Genomic DNA, 19,408 nt, shown 5'->3' with positions numbered 1-19,408 from the left:
GTACAGCTTATTGCAGGACCAGGTTCTGCAATATGCATAGGATGGATGAACAGGCAGCTGTAAACTCTTTTCTTTTAAATATGTATGGCCAGGAAAAAAAAAAAAGAAAAAAAAAAAAAGTATTTTTAACTGATTCCTGGAACCATTGCAATGTTAGTGATGGGAAGAAGCAATCACCTCTGTTCACAGCAGCACAGAATGAGATAAAAGCTCTGCAGCTCTGGGTAGCAGAACCTGATGTCTGGGATACATGACAAGTTTTCACTTCTTATCTGATAATTCCTGGATGCTGACCTTTTCTTTTCATTGCGGAACCATAACATTCCTGCACTGAACAGAGAGAAGGTGGTTGAACTTTGCATCTTTTCTCCTCAGTCATCAAAAGAACATTAGATGTAAAGTTAAATACACATCTTTTGGTGGTTTTCAGAAAATCTTGAGAAAACATCTTTGATTTCTGGCACTGATGTTAGCAGTTAGGTAACTGTTTCCATTCTTGCTTTGGAACAAGTCATCCTTGCTTCTCAATAAATTAGAAGGTGGAATTGTTTAATTTAGAAATACATAATACATATTATGTATTTCTAAATTACGTGGAATTGTTAAGTTATATAGGGTTGTAAAGTTTTAGACAACTGTATGATCTCTTTATTCTGAATAAGGGTGATAATCTGTTTCCATTACTGTCTCTTTACATAAGGCCCAGCGACCTAAGCAGCAGTTAGTTGCCAAGTGAAATGGTGATTTCGCTCCCAAGATTGGCACTGACATTCACCTAATAAAACCACAAGGATTTATGACAATTTTTGTTTCAGAAAAGGGCTTCCAATAGGCTAACTCAACTTAAATCTATCCTGATGGACAATGTGAGAAATCTAAAGAATATGTTTTGTTTTGGAAATATTATACATCAGGCACTTTTAATTACAATACTCTGAGAATTAAGTTATTTAGGTTTACACTTGATAAACTGTGTGATAAACTGAAAATGCAGCACTTGCATCTTTCAGACGGTGCTAGTTTCTACATTTTAGCCTTCAGCAAGTTGCCAGGTAAGTGGATATGTGTGCTGATAGAAAACTAGGCAGGCTTCCTTCTGCAAGACCAGTTCTTTTAGCCTCTACTGGAGATACACTTTTGAATTCTGCTATAATTTCAGTGAAATCATTAAGTTTTCTACATGATGACTTGATTTTGAAAAAATGACAAATTTTTGTTAAAAAAATAAAAAAATATTGTTATAATCTTTGATACTCTTTTTGTGCCTTACTTGATGCACTTTACAGGACAGTGCAGTTGTGGCATTCTGGAGTCCTGTATCCCACTGGTTCTGCTATATGCAGGAGTAAATACACAGTGGTTCTTGTTTTCATCAGTGTACACCCAGCAAGATTTTTTTTTTTTAATAGTTGTTCAAAACAGGGTATGGATATTTCCAGCTTTATAGTTTCTCACTAAAAAGTATCAAATTGCCAGCTAGCCGGGGAGACAATGGGATGAATAAGATATGGATTTATAATAAACACATTTTCAAGGTTTCAATGAAAGAAAAATGCTGTGACTTGACTTCATAGGATATGATATATAATGCTATATCTACATCCTTATATAAATAATCTGATAGCTTAATAACATATCTAATGGAACGTCTTATTCTAAGATAAAAACTTTCCAGTCTAGTTCTTCATGTTCATGAATGGCTGCATCAGATTCCTGCTCTTCATACTAGGAGAACAACCAGAAAAGGGGTTCTCTCAATACCTATCTAGCCTTTAATTCTCAGCCCTGTACACAGGACAAGACGGAAGGATGAGAGTTCGGTTATTCCTTGTGAATAGTTTGCAAAGCAGACGTGATCTCAAAAGGTTAGAATTGCAAGGTTTCACTGTTGCATCTCTGCTTTAATTTAAAGTGTTTCCACTGGGAATGAAGCAGTCTACATTTTTCTTTGGGTATTTAATTTCTTTCCTCTGTGATTTAAACCTGCTAACATCATTTTTCTCACCTCTTTAGAAACTTCAGTGATGGCTTTTAACCTCCCATTAAAATTCTTGTTTCTAGGATTTTTTTTTCCTCCTGTGTAAGTTAGCCTGTTTCTAGTGATCTTCCTGGAAGTTCCACTACGTCTTTACTCATTAAAATCTCCTCAAAGTTTAAGTGCAAGACTGACTTTTCACAGTTCTTGTGTGCTGAGAGAATCATCAATACTGGAACAACAGTCCCTGTCAAGTCCCAGGCCTCTATCTTGAGAATGTTAGAGAAATGAGAGTTGCAGTAAATAATACAGTAACTGCAAAATAACTGAAAGTCAGCCTGCAAAATTATCCTTCAGTTTGCTGTAAAAACATAATATTGTGAGCTATTCTAAGAGTCCTATAAAACAGGTAAAGTAACATTGTTGTCCAAAGGGTGTGTTTTGAATACTGGGTTTTCTTAAACAGAGTTACACGCACTGTTTGTGGTTTAAAACTGAGTTTGTTCTTGCTTTGTTAGTGCATTGTAGTTTCAGAGAGTTATTCAATATCTAAGAACTCGCTCATGATGCATTTTTTTTTGTGTATTATTATGCTTAGATTGTCTAAGTTTCGCATTCTTTTCAAACTCACACCTCTCTATTATAACTGGCAACAAAACATTCTAGTTGACAAGGAAGTGTTCAAAGAAGTGTGGGCAACCGAGCTGCTGAATTTCGAGTGCTTTTGCATTCTGTCCTCATAGTTACCAATGAGTTACAGGTGGACCTTCTAAGACCTGCATGGTAGTTACACTCTGGTTGGTATGCTATTTTTTGTAGATCTTAATATAAGTACTAGTTTTGTTTTGATATTGCTGTTCTACTAGCTGCATATGATAATTTCACATCTGATTTTTGTATCTCCTTTAGGCATTAGAGTCTATTTCCTCTCCTATTACTTGTATGTTTGAGGTTTATGTATACATGAGATTTGGGCAGAGCTATGTTCTGACTTCCTCAGCCTTCTGGACTGGCCATTTACTCACTGAAATAGCATTACAAACTTAGAGCTACACTCAGGGCTTACAGCAAAACTATTCTGGATATGCACAAGTGCCTGAGAGTCGCTTTGCTGACCAAAATGCACTGTTGCTGGTGCTTCACCTAGCAGGCTGCTGATTGAGTTCAGCAGGTTAATAGCTGTCTGTGGGGGAGACTTGTCACATGTAAACCTTATCAGCTGCCAGACCTCAAAGGAGTTTGGGGATAAGCTGTTTTTACATGACTGTTGAATTTACTGCAAAGGCAAGGAAAGTACCATTTTATTATGACCAGAAACAAGGTGGAAATCCCTGTCTTACCTTACTATGCAGCCTATTCCCCTCCTTTCAGAGCTGCAGTGAAGGCTCTAAGGTTGTGGAGATGCACGTTTCACCTTTCCTTCCTTGCTCCTTGCCAAAGGATGAGCTGTAACCAGCAACAGCTTTTTTTTTTTTTTTTTCCTTTTCTTTTTAAAATTTCACACCTATCTATCAACCAAAGCAGCTTTATGTATTAATGTGATTTTAGAAATAATTCATACTAATTCTCTTCGGGCTTCTCCACCTCCCACTGTTTTTGCCTCCCCTACATCCAGATCTTTGCCTTATTATTGGTTAAAAAATTGAAGCTGCCTACAGAAAAATACTTCATTCCAGCAAACTGCTACACTGCCTTAGTGATGTATTGGCAAATAAATGTTTTCAATCATGTAATAATAATTTTAAAAAATACAAATGGGCATTAAATGAATAGCTAGCAAAGTTAAAGGATTGTACAGTCAAAGGTCAGAACAATTTTGGTGCTGTGAGTACTTCTCAAAAGGTTAACTCATCCATTTTAACTTCGGTGGCATTTTGTGGCCTTTTAGAGAAGCAAGCAGGTCTGTACTGGTGCAACTTTAAAATACATTTGGATTTTATAATACTTTGGAAAAAGATGATGAAGGAGTTTGTATATTCAGATTTCCATGTAATTTAACAGCAGTTGCTACTTATCTGAAATTCATTGGATTTTCTTGATACATTTATGTAGAAAAGGGAGAAATTATAATTTTCATGCTCGCAACTTGAGATTCATTTGATTTATTTTTCAATTAGTTTCAGGCTTCATGTTCTTTTGGAAATAGTTTTTTTTTTTTTTTTTCTTTAAAACTATTAAAAGTTATTAACTCGTTACTCAATCAGTGCTGCACAGTCCTTAAGATTTATTTTTTAAAATAAACCCATGTGAGTAATTGTAGGTCATTTCAAGCTGGATAGTTATGAATGATTGCAGATCCTTCGGTTTTGGCTTCTCAGAGGAAAATCATCAATTAAATTATAAGCAAATAATCATATTAAATAATGTATCAATGCTAAGAGATAAAAAAGCATACTTGTATATCTGTTTATAAACAATAGGTGAAGCAACAGGACCAAAAAAATATCAAAAAGTCCTTTAAAGCTATGTGTTTTCCTTTCCAGCAGAACAATTGATTTAGGCTTCTGCACTCATGCAAATCCTGGTCTGAACTGTAGGCAGGATTAAAGAATCTTTATGGTTAAGATTTAAAGAATTAGAGCAGTTGTGCTGACATGCATTTCCCCAATATTGACATTATGTTAAAAGGAACAGGTACCATAACCAGCTGCAGAGATCCCAATTCTGCCTGAGGAGTAACAAGACAGAAATGAAGTGAGACCAGCAGTTTTTTGGGGTCACAGAATTTCTTGTAATCTCACTCTTGTCCTGAATGATATTTAGAGGACTTTCTAAAGTCTCTCTCTGAGCTGTTCTCATTATTTGTGTAATTCCAGTTGTGATCTGACTTAAACGTTGCTGATATTGCAAGGCTTGGAATGGATTAGCACTGATTACACATTAAATCCAGTGTGCATGTCATAGGAACAGTGGCAAATAAATTTCAGTGCTTGCTTAAGTAATTTTTTTTTCTTTTTTGTTAATATTTTGTGTATTACTAAGAATACCTTTGCTCTTGCTCCTTTTTCCTAGTCAATATTGTATCTGCCTCATGTGTCTCTGGGGCACAAAATCTGAATTTTTCCTGGATAATGTTGCATTTTCTTTCTAATTTTTTAGGCTGCTTTGTGAAAGGCTGTTCCTTTTCATTCCTTAGATGAATGTTGTAGCTACACTGCAAGGCAGAAGGCAGCAGTGAGTACCTGAGGATGGGTGAGATGACAGGCCACTGGAAAACTAAGAATGGTGTGAGTTTTCCCTCGTGCCCTATCACCTCCCCCTGGTGTGCAACTGGGACTGCAGGGAGCTGAATTTGCCCGAGGTACTAGTGCTTCCTATGGAAGCACAGAAGCCTGCATGCAACCTTTGCAAGCATAGAAAGTAATTTCTCCTCCTAAACCAACTGATAAATGAAAAGTCTATATAAGCACCATGGAGAAGGAGATCAGGGAGCCTCTTGGCCAAGGATGCCTTGGTCTTTCTAGCTGGGAGGGATATCTTTAAAGTAGTTGTAGCTTACCCAGTTCATCCCCATGCAATTATGCTGGTGGTGTCCAAAGCAGCAAATAGAGAGGCAGGTCTGTTTGTCCTTGGCAGCTACAAACTGTAAGAAATCTGATTTCCAAATTACATCTGGTAATGGGGAACCCTCTCTGTACCTGTTAGCAAGCAAACTCTGGTTTAAATGTGCAACTTATTTGCTGTTTTTTCTGTCTTGTACTTCATATTTGGACTTCTTGAAGTCCAAACCCTTTTCTTAACCCTCTTCCCTCACCATATCATATCTGTCTTTAAAACCTGAATAGTGTTTGCCTTAGTTCTCCTCTGCTGCCCTTCTCACTGCTTGTCAATCCTCTCCTTCCTGTGTCCTCAATTTTCCTATTTTGTTTCATTTTGATGTCTTCATTAATGCTTCTATCTTGTCAGAATTAAATTTCCTGTCTCCTAACTGAAGACACTATCTCCTGTCTCCTTTTTATTTTCTATTTATCCTAAAAATATTCTGTGAGTTCTTTCTCTATCCCCTTTCAAATGTTGGTCTTTTTTGCCTCGTTCTTTTTCTATTTCATTTGACTAAAATTAGTCATTGGGTGTCTCTTCCACTTTTTTAAACTTTGTTAGACTACACCAGAATCTACAAACAACTTCTGTTACTAAAATATTTACTTAGAAAACACTTGCAAAAAAGTCACTGCATAATACTTTTTCCTCACTAAGTGTACAATTTTGGAACTCTTGATATTGTCAGAAAAGGAAGATTTCATTAACATAAAATGTTTTAGACTTTGTTTATCCCACAGCATTTTATAACTCAAATTTACATGCTATGCTTTTAAATATTATTAAAATATTTTCCTTTCAACTGAAGTAAATCATGTTTTAAAAGTATGACCTCAAAAGAAGGCAATATATGTATGCCTCTTTATATATCAAAAGGGAAATTTAGATATGGCTGTATGCTGTTTGCACTCCCTTTGTATATACATTGTAAAGTACTTTATGGTAAGTGCTAACATAACTCACAGACATCTGAAATAAATAAAGTGTATTAATCAGGATAGAAAAATCTGTCTTTCATGAGCTACAACAACACATTATAGCACCCCAGTCCAGTGCAGCAATACCCAATACAATACAAAAAGATGCTGGAGCCAGTTGCATGCACTGCCCTACACAATGTGATGCAGCACAGCTTGGGTAAGTCTTGTGTTAGTGTGGCTAATTTGTCCTGTTATGCTTGCATTTACTCCAATAAGGGCTGTGCTCGCATGACAGCTACAAACTTTAAAGTATTCCTGAATATAGGACCTCCCCCCAAAAACCAAACCAAACCAAACCAAAATCAGCAAATAAATCCATGTGTTCAAATGACCTTTCAGTCTCTTAAAATTTATATTCAGGTCAGATTGGCCTAAGAAGAAGGGAGAAAAGGGAAATGGAAGTTTCTTAATGGGTGTCCTGGATACATTGGCACACTGCTACAACTGTAATGTTCTGATCTGTGAGGCAACTAATTCAGAATTACCTTCCATCTTTCTGCAACATCACTATGCTATATAAACACACCTGCTTTCCATGCAGCAATCAGTCCAATTTGGTACTCAGTGTATTACGCACCTTCAGCTTAAGGTAGTGACCACATCTGTTTAATACCTTGGCAGGGATCGTAGGTTATCATGCTGGAACAGAATTTCACTTTACAGTGCAAATTAGTCTCTGTGGTAGAAGCAGTAATGTCACTGCCCTTCCTCAAATGCCACTTAAGAACATTGTCATGTCATTCTAGCACAAGTCACTTTTTACATTAGCAGTCTCAGCCACCTCACAGTAGCACTTTTCTATTTGATCATTTTTCTTTTTTCTTTTTTTTAATGTTTTCAAATGGTTAATGGAAAGGGAGATTCTGTGACAATGTGATTCTTGACACCCTTTGAAGGGAGGAATGGAAATGTTAATGTTTACTGTAGGTGAAGTTGTGCATAATTTCAGTCACTTTTAGTGCAACAGATTTCAGGAATGTTGTGTTTGCCACCCAAGGCTTGGATATGCCATGCTCTGGCAATTGCTTCACTGAAAGATCATCTCTAAAGAAGATAACATAAAACAAAGAATGATTCTGGTTCTTTACCTGATTGACTTATACATCATTCAGTGTATTTGAAATGCAGATGACAAATGGATGAAATAGTGCGCAGTGAAGCATCTGAAAACTGAGACTGTGTGAAAAATTATTTTTTTTTACAGCTGCTGCAAGTGGGGTTCTGAAGGAGAGAACAACCTGGTTTAGATTAAATACTTTTATTCTCAAGAAAAGAGAAAAAACAAAACTTTTGATCTGATAAAGATGGGTATTTATTAGAAAAGTGTAGACATGACAGTACAGATTGAAAAGTACTTACAAGAAGATTTTGCAAAGGAGGGAGCAGGAGAGATCATTGCAGCCTCTCATTTAGCATTTTACTTTGTGTGAAATACTTGCACAGTCACAGAGGGCAGGAGACAGAGGATGAGTGTCAGATCTAGGAGCTGGAATATTGAGTGGGCATGAAATTGCTCCTTCAAAGTGAACTAAGTATTAACAGACAAAAAGAGGCACTGCATTAAAACAGCCAGTAGTGCTTTGCCTAAGGTGATGTCTGGGGGTGAAAGATGAGGTCGGTAAGTTAATGGAGAGAAATGAATATTCCTTTCCTACATTTTGGATGGCATCTAACTACTGAACTATGTGAATCTCTGAATAGGCAACACATTGGCGCTTTTCACGGCTTGTTTGTATAGCTCCCTTCAAAATATTCCCCTTTACCTTGACCTGATGTTTTGACATTTTTGACAACTACTCCATCAGATATACGCAATGTTTTTCCTTTCTGAATGTAAACATTCCCCCCCCCATATTAATAATATGCTTCTGCCTCAGTTGTCTAGCTAAATCTGCTTGTTGAAAGAGCACTAGCATTAAATCTTATTAGAGCATAATATTAATCTGAAGATTAGTGACATTAGATGGTGATTCAAGTGTGTTACATCTTTTCAGAAATCCTTTGCAGAGTAACTGCAAATGTTGTGCTATTGATTAAACACAGTCATGGGACTGACACTATAGCTACCACTGAGAAGGTGCTTCATGCTAAAAGATCATCTCATTTTAGGCACTTAAATACTTTCTGTAAAATATTACTCTGCAAATTCCAGTTTTTCATCTTGCAGCTCACAAGCAGTTTCTTGTTGTTGTTATTTATTTAGTTTTTGGTGGTTTAAGGCTTCTTAACTCTGTCTTCTCCTTCAGATAACACAGGAGTAGCCAAAATCCATTTCTTGTTTTGCTAAATATCCTTCTAGATATTTTCACTGGTTTTCAGATAAAGGAAAACAGATTTTAAAGAAAAGCAAGTGTTATGTATCTGAAGAAATGTATTTTAGAATAAAGCTGGAAAACTGAGCATGGCACTCAGAGGTAGGCTAGGCTCGTTATTCAGTGCATAGACAGACGAGTGACAGAGTGGGCTTTGTTGGACCATTGGCTCTGGAAGTTTGGAATGTAACTTAACAAGAATGTGTGCCTGCTATAGGCTGATTTAGGTTGAGATGTAAAAAGTTAAAAGCATCTCTAGCTTAATGAAGGATTCCAGGAAATGAGCAAATGGAGATGACTGTGGAGACAAATTATGCCTCCAGCTTCCAATTCCCAGCTGTCCAGTTAGAAAAGCCAAAACACCACTTTAACTGCATCCTAGGAAAGGTTTATTTCTGAGATATTTTGCAGGACTGCTTTGTTCAGTCTTTCCTCTGGAGGACCCAGAATGCACGGGAATCCTAAGGTTCTTAGCCAGCATAAGGTGTCACTTACACTGCTGGAGCATGTAAAGAAGGCCTGGATGTCATTAATTACTGACTTGTTTATGATGTACATGGAAGCTTCTATAAGAATATTGCTACATTTCTGTAGAGTCTTACTGGTTTAGGTCTCCTCTAATTCTGCCAGAATCTTCCATCTGGCAGAGCAGTTGGACTTTCAGGAACTGGCTTTGTTAACTGTTTTTGCAGAGGCCAAAAATGAATCCTCTTCTAAGTTACTGAATTGCCCTCTGATTTCTACGTATCTGGTGTGCATCTCTTGCCTCCCTCATTCCTAGATAGAGCTTATCAGTCCCATACAACTTACTGTGCACTGGTCCTTTGATTCCTCTACCCATTAAGTACAATAAACTCTTGTAAAGAGGAGGAGTGCTTGTGCTTCACTGGCACAAATTACCTGTAGTGATGTGAACAGGACAGAACGGACATTTAGGAGCTCTGCAGCCTCAGTCCCTCTGGGCTGAAGGATGTACGTGCCTGTCGAGAGACTCTCGTTGGATCTCTCATCCCACTGCAGGAGGGATGTGATTCATCCTTAGGAGTGGTGGCAGTTTTTGAGGTTAATTGTGTTTAATTGAATCTAACTCTGTATTTCCAGATAAACCATGTAATATGTTCACTTGAATTTGCTATCAACCTTCTACTTTTTGGATTTAAAAAGCCAAAGAAATTGCATGAAAGAAAGTCCTGCATTGTAATTACTGCTGGCATTTAATAGAGTAAGGAAATTCAAATCCTATTCAAAGATAAGTTTCTTTTCTTTTCTTTTCTTTTCTTTTCTTTTCTTTTCTTTTCTTTTCTTTTCTTTTCTTTTCTTTTCTTTTCTTTTCTTTTCTTTTCTTTTCTTTTCTTTTCTTTTCTTTTCTTTTCTACAGAAACTTGGCCATAATGTGTGTGTATATATATATATATAAATTTAACACATAGCAGAAATAGAAGAACTTGAAGACTTTATTACTGGTATATTTTTTGTTTTTAGACGTAAAAGAAGCTTATGGGGAACATGAAGACATGATACTAAAATATATCATATGAGTTTAGGCACATAAAATTAGACAAAAGATGGAGTTTTCTTTTAAAAGAACCTTGACTTTGAAAAAAGGGAAAGCACTGAGCTATATTATCTATATGAATATGTATATGCATTCATGCACTCATACATATGAATTACTTCTATCTTCCCCAGTAACTACATTTTTATGAATTGCTACCATGGAAGCTAGTGGTAAATTTCCCATCAATTTTAATGGCAGTGGAGTCAGACCCTGGCTATATTTTGCCACAAATATTTTCCAACTTCATGCATTAGGATTGGGGATATATGTTTAGAGTGAATTATTTCTGCATTATCATAGCCTCAAAACTTCATTTAGCATTATCTCAAAGCATTTGATAACTGTTATCACTGCTACTTCGTTTGAAGCTGTAAGAAATAGGTTTTCAAAGGATGAAGTCAGTGTGACTCCAAACACTTGCAGCTGCCTGCCTGCTCCACACAAACAGGTCCACCTGCATGTGACAAGTAACTGCTTGCTTGCACAGCTGAAGGCCGCAGAATAGGAATCACTTGCATCTTCCTTTGTGTGTGACAAGAAAACATTTATCAATGTTTAGAGAAACAGTAAACCTCAGGCAAATTCTGATGGAAGTTTATACTGCAGTAGTTTTGGAAAAGAAGTCTATTTTACTATAAATACAGCTACAAAAAGGAAACTACCAATTAAAAAAGGCAGCCCGAGATGTATGCCCTCTCTGTTACTGCAAGTACTCTATACTGGTCTAACCATTTTCTGTCCATTTCCTTGTATTCTTCACATCATATTCACAGAATGAAGTCTCATATTATGTTCAACATCTATAGCAGAGGTGTTAAAGTGGGAAAAAGTTTGTTTTCTGTAAGCAGTTGGCAGTGCTTAATGTACTTCATTTCACAGTTTCCCTGTATGGTAAAAAAAAATAATCGTATTTTCTTTGCATTAAATGAGAGATTATTAAAATTAGAATTTTTAAATACAAAATTATAAAATTTATTAGAGGAATTTGTGCATGTATAGGAACTGTTTTTCTTGCATAATATTCTTTCTTAATTTCCCCTCCTTCCCCCCAATAGATGCATGTTGCCTCAGTACATGCAAAATACTGTATTTATACACATTGCCCTGGCCTCATCATCACCTGCTGATGTTTGCAGGTTGTGTTTTGTCTGTGGCAATATAGGGAGGTAGGGTGTAGGCAGAGGCTGTATTTTGCCAACACCTGCTGATATGGCTGGGCAAAACAGATGTGCTTTGGTGAAAAGTAACTTTTCCAGGTTTGTTTATTCTTTCCCAGCTATGTCAGCTGGTCTAATAAAATACATTCTCTCTGCCTACAAACTTTGCCTCACTTGGAACACATTTGTCACTCACAACTCAGTGTTTGATAAAGGGAAGTCCCAGCAGTGCGCGTTAATTTGCAGCAAAGGGCAGTGTTTTGACTCTCTGAGCCTGCCTTATGTCATGTTATTAGATTGATAATAATAAGGATATATTAAAAGTCACTGTGCCAGATATCAGAAGGAAAATTTTCTAGGGATTAGAATTTAAATAGAAACTGACAAGCTGCCATAGACTTTGTAAGAAAAAAAATCAAATTTTTAACGTCCATCAATATAGTTTGACTACAATGAGGAGAAAATGGACTTCAAGCTATTTATCAATAATTAGGTTTACTGAGCAGAAGAGTAATGCAAGGCCACTCAAAGTAACTATAAGTACTTTCTTATTGAGACCTGTGATTTTATTTAAAGCCTTATTTTATTTTATTTTATTTTATTTTATTTTATTTTATTTTATTTTATTTTATTTTATTTTATTTTGGCTTTTACAGCACCTACCTTGAAGGAACCATTCTTTAGCTGCAGCACAAATTACAAAAAATTTACATTTGCAGGTTGTTGCATGGTAGAGATAGAATTCCTTTTTTTTTTTTTTTTTTTAATCAACAGGTTAACATTATCCCTTTCAAAAATTGCATTGTTGGTAGTTACGTACCAAGAAAGTTTTATTACTGTTTCCCAATCTTGTTGGTAGTTGAATTAATTCATCAACAGTGTGCTTATGTACTCTTTTGAATTATAAAATGTTACATTTATTTCCATGTGGAACAGAAAAAATGATAGATTTTATTTTCCAATTTTGCAAATGGTTATAGAATGTTGCTGCCAAAAGTACTTATGATCACAGTGGAAGAATAACTTTTGAAAAGAAAGCGGAATTTAACAAAAGGTTGAATCTGGAGAGTTTTGTTGTGATTCTAGAATGTCATTAATCAACCAGAAGACAGAAGCCAAAATAGAAATTAGAGCTATAATTGAAAACATAAAAATTGTAGGGAAAGTTCCCAGGGCTTATGTAGAGGTAGAATCAAATCTGTAATTCTCCCTTTACTTGAATACTTGCTCAACATGTATTCAAAAATAAAAATATTCTTCTGCCCTAAAAGAGAGGAAATAAAATAACTACAGCAACAAAAATCCACCAAAGGCCATAGCAACAACAGCCCACAAACTGAAGCCCTTCAGTGTGAGTGGTGATATTTCTCAAAAAAAGGTTGCTGTTCTCTGGCAGAAACTCAAGTATATTGTGCCAATGCTCCAAACTACGGCTTGTTTTCTGAACGGAAAGGTTAAAAAGCATACCTTTTTGGGGTGAATGTTCTGTTGCATCTCTTAACTAGACAAAGGTTGTTTGTAACATAAACAAGAAGCAGCTATCCTTCTGTCCTGTTCTGTGTAGCAGGAGAAAGGTTTGTGATGTGAAGGGGTGTTTACATGATTTGTTTACTCTTGCTCTGACTTCTAGTGTAATTACTGAAAGAGCAACAGTGCACAGGGAGGAAAAAAAAAAAAAAAAACAAGCTGGTTTTCATTTGTAGCTGATGCATTTCTAAAAATAGTTTTCTAATGTGCACATATGGTTAGAAAATGATGAAGAAATAAAGCCAAAACCAACCTGGTGCTCTTCAGCACTGCAGGAAAACTGGCTGTTGTTTGGGAATTGCAAAGGTCCTTTTTGCAACATTAGCAGAGCAGGGCAGTGAGGAGAGAAGGAAAGACTTGGAAGGAATGGGAAGATTTGGGAAATTGGTTGGAGAGGTCAGTGTGTGTCAGGCAGGGTGTCCCCTTCTCCCTTTCTCTGTACACAGCCTGCTGCAGCCTGTCCTGTTCCTGAGAACCTCTTCCTTCCTCTCTGCTGCATCTCACCTGGCAGCAGCTAGCACAAGCCTGTGAACTGTAGTCAGCTTTCTGCTGTAGCAGATGGAGACAGGATACCACGAATAACCTCTTCCTACAGACTCCATTCTTCTGTGCAAGTAGGGAGTGAATGTCCAAAGCCAGCGTCCATCTCACCCAGCACACGCAAAGGCAGCTGACTGCCCTGTACCAACAGAGCCTGACAGCCCTGTCCCTGTGGCTTCTTTACACTTGGAAAAGTTTGCAAATATATTAATTTAAATACTCACAAGTGTTAACTATGTATTTGATTTCTAAAACAAATTAGAGCCCTGCCAAAAAAAATTTGGTGGCATTTAGCTGTGGTTCTGTATGTGCAAGAAAACCTGTCTCTTTATATAAACATAGTTCTATCCCCAAGAAATGGAAACAAAAACACTGAAACTGGCTTGGGCTTTGGAATATTTTTAATTCCTCTCTTGTCCTTTGAACTATCGCAATTAAGAGGCAGACCTTGGCTTAGTGGTTTTTTTTGTTTGTTTTATTATTATTCTTATATATATATATTTATTATTCAATTAGTGGGTTTTGCTGGCTATAGTTTCCTAAAATTTTATCTGCTCCTGCCATAAATGTAAACACTTTGTCTTCTGTCCTAGACATGAATGCTTTATAGAGGTGTTACATGAAAAGGTGCATAAAATTTGATATCAGCATAAAGTCCTTGCCAGTGGCTTCTTCAGTCAACGCAGTGTACTTTCTATAATATTTTTACAGGAATATGTATATTACTCATTCCTGCACAAGCATGTTCTAAAATAAATAAATAAATAAAAATAACATTCTATAACTTGGTGCCAAAAATAACTATGATTGTCAAAGAAGGATGAAGATCGTGGCTCCATGATTAATTCATTTATCCATCCTGCACAGCAGTTTGTGGCATGCCCTGATTTTGGAGCAGCTGGATTAACTTTTGCCAGTATATGTGAAGGCACACACTAATTTTTCTACTCACAAATCCTATTTATTTTCATAGTATGGAGTTGTAAGCTAACAGTTTTTTTCTCTTTTCTCTCTCTCTTTTTTTTTTTTTTTTTAAATGGACAATATTAAGCTCTTAATTTTACTTTTTGCTACCTGATATCCCTATCTAATGTAAAATCACAGAAAAAATGCAAAATAGCTATTGTTGGCAGAATATAATCATGGAAACTAGTATATCTACCAAGAACATGAACCTGAGTTAATTTACCAGTCTTAACCAGGCAGGATGCAATACTGTGACTTTCACAGAGCTTTTTACCTACGACACACAGCCCACTCTTCAGTGCTTGGATATTTGATTTGAAACACCTGTCCTACCTAAAGAGACCAGATGTTCCAACCAACTATAAACTTCTATTTCATATTAGAGTAAAATAAATTGCTGTAAGAACTCAGAGCTATTTGGGGAGCCAAGTCATTTACTTTATATTTATCTGAAAATAGGAAAATGTTGGTCTTAAAACAGAAGTAGGTAGTTGTACTGGCATTGACCAGCTAAATATGCCTGACTTAACATACTTGTAACTTTTAGAGGCAGAAGTTGATGGAAACAATTAGAGCATTTTTACTACCACACAATAGAACTTGCTGCAAAAATCCTCAAGATGTCTATAAAGTTGGCTGCTGCATTTATATATTGTCCTTTGCTGCTGGATGGAGACTAGCTCAAACCTGAAGCCAGCTGCCGATCAGCAAGGCTGCTTATTTCAGATACAGTCTAAGCTATACACACCTTCTAGTTTTGGAGCCAAACGAGCAGTTAGCTGAGATGTCTCTGCTTGTAACCTACAATAACGATGTGTATGTTCTCAAAAAGAATCTTGAGCTGATCCTAAAGGTTTTCACTCAGGTCTGCCTTGAGGAAGAAAATACTAAGTTTACTCCAGTGGCTTATTTAGTGGCAGCTAAATAAACAAACTTAAAGTTTTGTTGAACAGCAATTTTTCAATAACATAGAAGAAATATAAACCTGTGAATATGCATTCAGAAATGTAAAACACTATAAAGAAGTGAGAGATATCAACATACAAATGCCTTGTTGTTTTGAAGTCTGGTTCTTTTTTATATTAGTCCATTAGCACTGTTGCAAACATAAAAAGTATTCACACCAGCCTGGTTAATTCATCTTTCTATAGTCAAAGGCATCAAGTAATTGTAAAATGAAAGATTTTATATATTTTGTTGCACCTTATTTAATTTACATGGGCAGTTAGACATAGCAGTGTGTGAGAAAGCTGCCTTCTTTTAGAATAGTTTCTTAGGAGGGAACACTGTTGCATAAATTGTCAGCAGTTGAGGCAGCCATGGATGAAATGGCCTTTCTTATTAAATGTCACAAGATTTAATGTCACAGTATAATTGGGATGGAAGGATAATTGAGCTAAGCTCAACACGTCTTTTTCTGCTAACACGTTATTAATCCGCAGGAGTGTTAAAATATGTTTTATAAAGGCCCTATTCACTTGAAAATTGTTGGCTCAGACAAAAAAAAAAAAATCTACTTTTTATTGCAGAGCTCATGAACAACAATTTTGGATTTCCTTCACAGAGTATTTAACTTGTAACTAAAGTTACAGCAGGATGGAGCACAATAAAGAATTAGGCATGTATTCACGAAACACATAGCTTTAAAGATTTTTTTTTTTTTTTTTTTAACAGCAAAAACCTACAGCCAGCACCCAAACACCATAACGTTCAGGCAGTGAGAACTGTTTTCAGTTTGAAATCCTATTGCTGAGCCCTCATTTGAGAATTTTCTTCAAATAACTTGACTTGATTTATCAGAAAAAAATATTGATATAATAATTTCATATAGAGTTATTAGTTTAATATAACTAGCCAAGTGGCTAAGGAAGGCCTTTCTCCCTTCAAAAAAACAATATATGACATTGAACACACCATTGTATCTTGAAATTTTGTTATTTTTCCATTAAGTAAAATACAACAGCAGTAGAGAGCTTTTGCAGACATTATTAAGTTTCTGATGGTTTCCTTTTGAAAAGTAATACAATTTTTTGTTATGATGAGGGTTATATATTTATGCTATTTCTGGTGAAGAAGTTATTCACATGAGAAAGGTGGCCAAAAGTCTGAATGAGTACTCCCGGTGTATCTAAACTGAAATTCTAATTTTATATATATATTATATATATATATATTTGTCCCACATAATTTTCAGCTGCTTTCCATCTGGAAGATGTAAAATGAGTAAATGAGACTATTAATACACACACACAGGATATACTGTAATTGTAGAGCTCCATCTCTACATTTTCAGGTGAAGACATTCTGGTTTTTGTTACACAAATTTTCTACAGTTGTTACCACCAAGAAGAAACTAGAAAGAAAATCAAAAAAATAAAATAAAGTCCTGTTATTCTTTTTTCCTGTTTCTCAGTTGGAAAAGCGTTGGGAAACAGTTATAGCACGTTTCTCTAGTACTTTCTGTCAGCTTATTTCCAAATGGAAAACAGTTATTGTATTTGTTACCTTTTAAATTAAAGTTGTCTTTTCTTTCCGGGAGCATTCTTACCAAAGAGTGATTTTCCAACAGAAATGCTACAATTTGTACACTAAAAAGTCAGAAATGTTTCTAACCATAAATATAAATATATATATATATATGTAATGAAATTATATCCTCTAGACAAAAGACTACCTTCACAGAAAAATTAAGATGAGTGCCACTTTGCTGTGCTTTAGACGGCTACAAAGTCTGCATGAAATGAGGTTCAGAGATGTGATTGTTTGCTTCATCGGTATGAATTTATGAAATTTTATATAGCCCATAACTTGAAGTACTTCAGAAGCTAAATCTTTATAAATGTTCTGGAAAATGAAGTCTTACAATTTAAGAGTACTGACTTTAACTTTAAATATAAAATAAAAGAATGTCATGCAAGCAGTATATGCTCTGTCTTCTCTCTCAAATAAACAAAATAAAGAATGCTTATAATAATCAATCAAAGTAATAATGGACAGTGGAAATGTTGTGAAAATGGTTAGAAATTGGTGTAAACTTATGGAATTTCCAGGCATTTTTGCTCAAGATATATATTTTTTAGCCATTTCTTTCTCATTTATCTTAATAACACTGTGTCATGTGCTTTGACTACTGAACATAATGCTTTTACACTGTGCTGGTAATGGAGTACTGGAACTCTATCCTGGAAAGGCTGTGGGGTCTCCTCCTTGGGAGATCTTCAGAAGCCATCAGGGCAACCTGCTCTGGGTGGCCTTGCTTGAGCAGGGATTGGACCAGGTGCCTCCAGAGGCCCTTTCCGGCCTCAACCCTTCTGTGATTCTGTGAATCAACTACACAGAATCGGTGGTTAGTTGTCTGCTTAAGACAGAATCAATATAGTTCTACAAGAACACTTTTTAATTATCTCCTTCCTTATGGTAAACAAACAATTGTGTTCTGCATAATTTATCACATTACCTTAATCTATATTCAAGCTTTGAGTTTACACAATGTCACAGTTGTGCAGAATGGCTGAAATAGGTTGCAGAGAATGTCAGAATAGTGCCCTGTTTAAATTAGTCATGGTAGAAAAATATGAAAATATAGGTGTTTTTAATAGTATGTGGGGCATGTGTTTCACATGAAGAACTTCTTCTTTCAAAATAAACTGTTAATATTAAAGGACTTCCTTTCTAATTTGTGCTTCCAAGAGGAAGCAATCAATGACCACCAGCCAGTTTGGCAGCACTTTCTTCTGAACCTTTTCTTTATATAGTACCACTTCAAATGTGTTCAGGCCCCCAAGGATGTGGGATGCTAGGCAGAACAGATTGTTAGGAGACTTGTACAACAAAAAGTGATGTGTTATTCTGTTGAACTACAGCGTGGCCTCCCCATCTGTCAGTGTAGTAAGCTCAACTCAGTTGTTCATAGGCTGACGTAACTGAGTGCTGCCAAACTTATTCTTAAATTATGCTGATTTAAAGGTGGTGATCCTGAGAAATGCAACATTTAAGAGGAACTCTGTCTTATTGAGTTGCCAGAGGGTAACCCAGAGCTTACACATTCTGTGTCTAGGTTGCCTAGTCCTACTAAAACTAGCTGAGGGAAAATCTCAGATATAGCATTGTAATGTAAGTAGATCACTCTGTATGTAATGCAAGTAGTTCACTCTGAAATTTTGCACAGCTGAAATTCAGAACTGTAATTGTCTACAATAGAGCCATATGGCAAACTTGGGTGTTTCCAGGCACTAATAAATTACTGTGCAGTTCTCCTCCTGGTATTTGCAACCTAGCCTTAAAGAAGATAAAGAACTTTGCTTCAAATAAACTAAAAAATATTGAAGATCAGCTCTTCTATTAGTGTTGGTCAAAAACATTCTTTAAAACTTTGAGAATTAGTCTGTTCTCAAACATATTCATCTCCTGAGTTGAAAAAAAAATATTTTATTTTATTTTATTTTATTTTATTTTGTTTTGTTTTGTTTTGTTTTGTTTTGTTTTATTTTTTAGTAATTTGTTCGAGGGTTGCTGTTTGCTTGCTTCTTTTGTAAAGGAAATCAGTTTGGGGCCAGCTTGTCTCCTTGTGAATTCAAGAGGAAGACCCCTAATCAAAGTCAAATCCAAATGAATTACAAACAAGGTTTTTGTGGATTTTGTCATTGTTGATATTATTTTTATTAAGCTCAGAACAATATGAATACTTCATACAAATTGCTTGTACTGAAGTAGGGTGAGGGAGGAGGTCAAGGTGCATTTGTGCATAGGCAGGGAAAAGGTGGCAAAATGTCTCAGCAGAAGCTGTTTTATGAAATAAGGAAGACCAAGTGAGAGCTGCTCTCAGAATTAAATTAATGTTAATAAAGCTCCCT

At 35.9% G+C, this 19,408-nt stretch overlaps 1 protein-coding gene across 7 annotated transcripts in view; it reads right to left on the bottom strand.

Moving 5' to 3' along the window:
• B3GALT1 (beta-1,3-galactosyltransferase 1) overlaps positions 1–19,408 on the bottom strand; it is a 202,842-nt gene that overhangs the window by 82,237 nt on the left and 101,197 nt on the right. The window contains exon 3 of one of the 7 annotated variants that reach the window (XR_011810617.1): positions 10,062–17,885. The exons of the other annotated variants lie outside the window; for them this stretch is intronic. The gene's annotated coding sequence lies outside the window, so the exon portion shown is untranslated. Of the gene's footprint in view, positions 1–10,061; positions 17,886–19,408 lie in introns of those variants that run through there. 7 annotated transcript variants of the gene reach the window in all.

Source organism: Anas platyrhynchos, chromosome 7 (genome assembly GCF_047663525.1).
Source record: "Anas platyrhynchos isolate ZD024472 breed Pekin duck chromosome 7, IASCAAS_PekinDuck_T2T, whole genome shotgun sequence".
NCBI lineage: Eukaryota > Metazoa > Chordata > Aves > Anseriformes > Anatidae > Anas > Anas platyrhynchos.
This window is presented reverse-complemented; position numbering and strand designations above follow the sequence as displayed.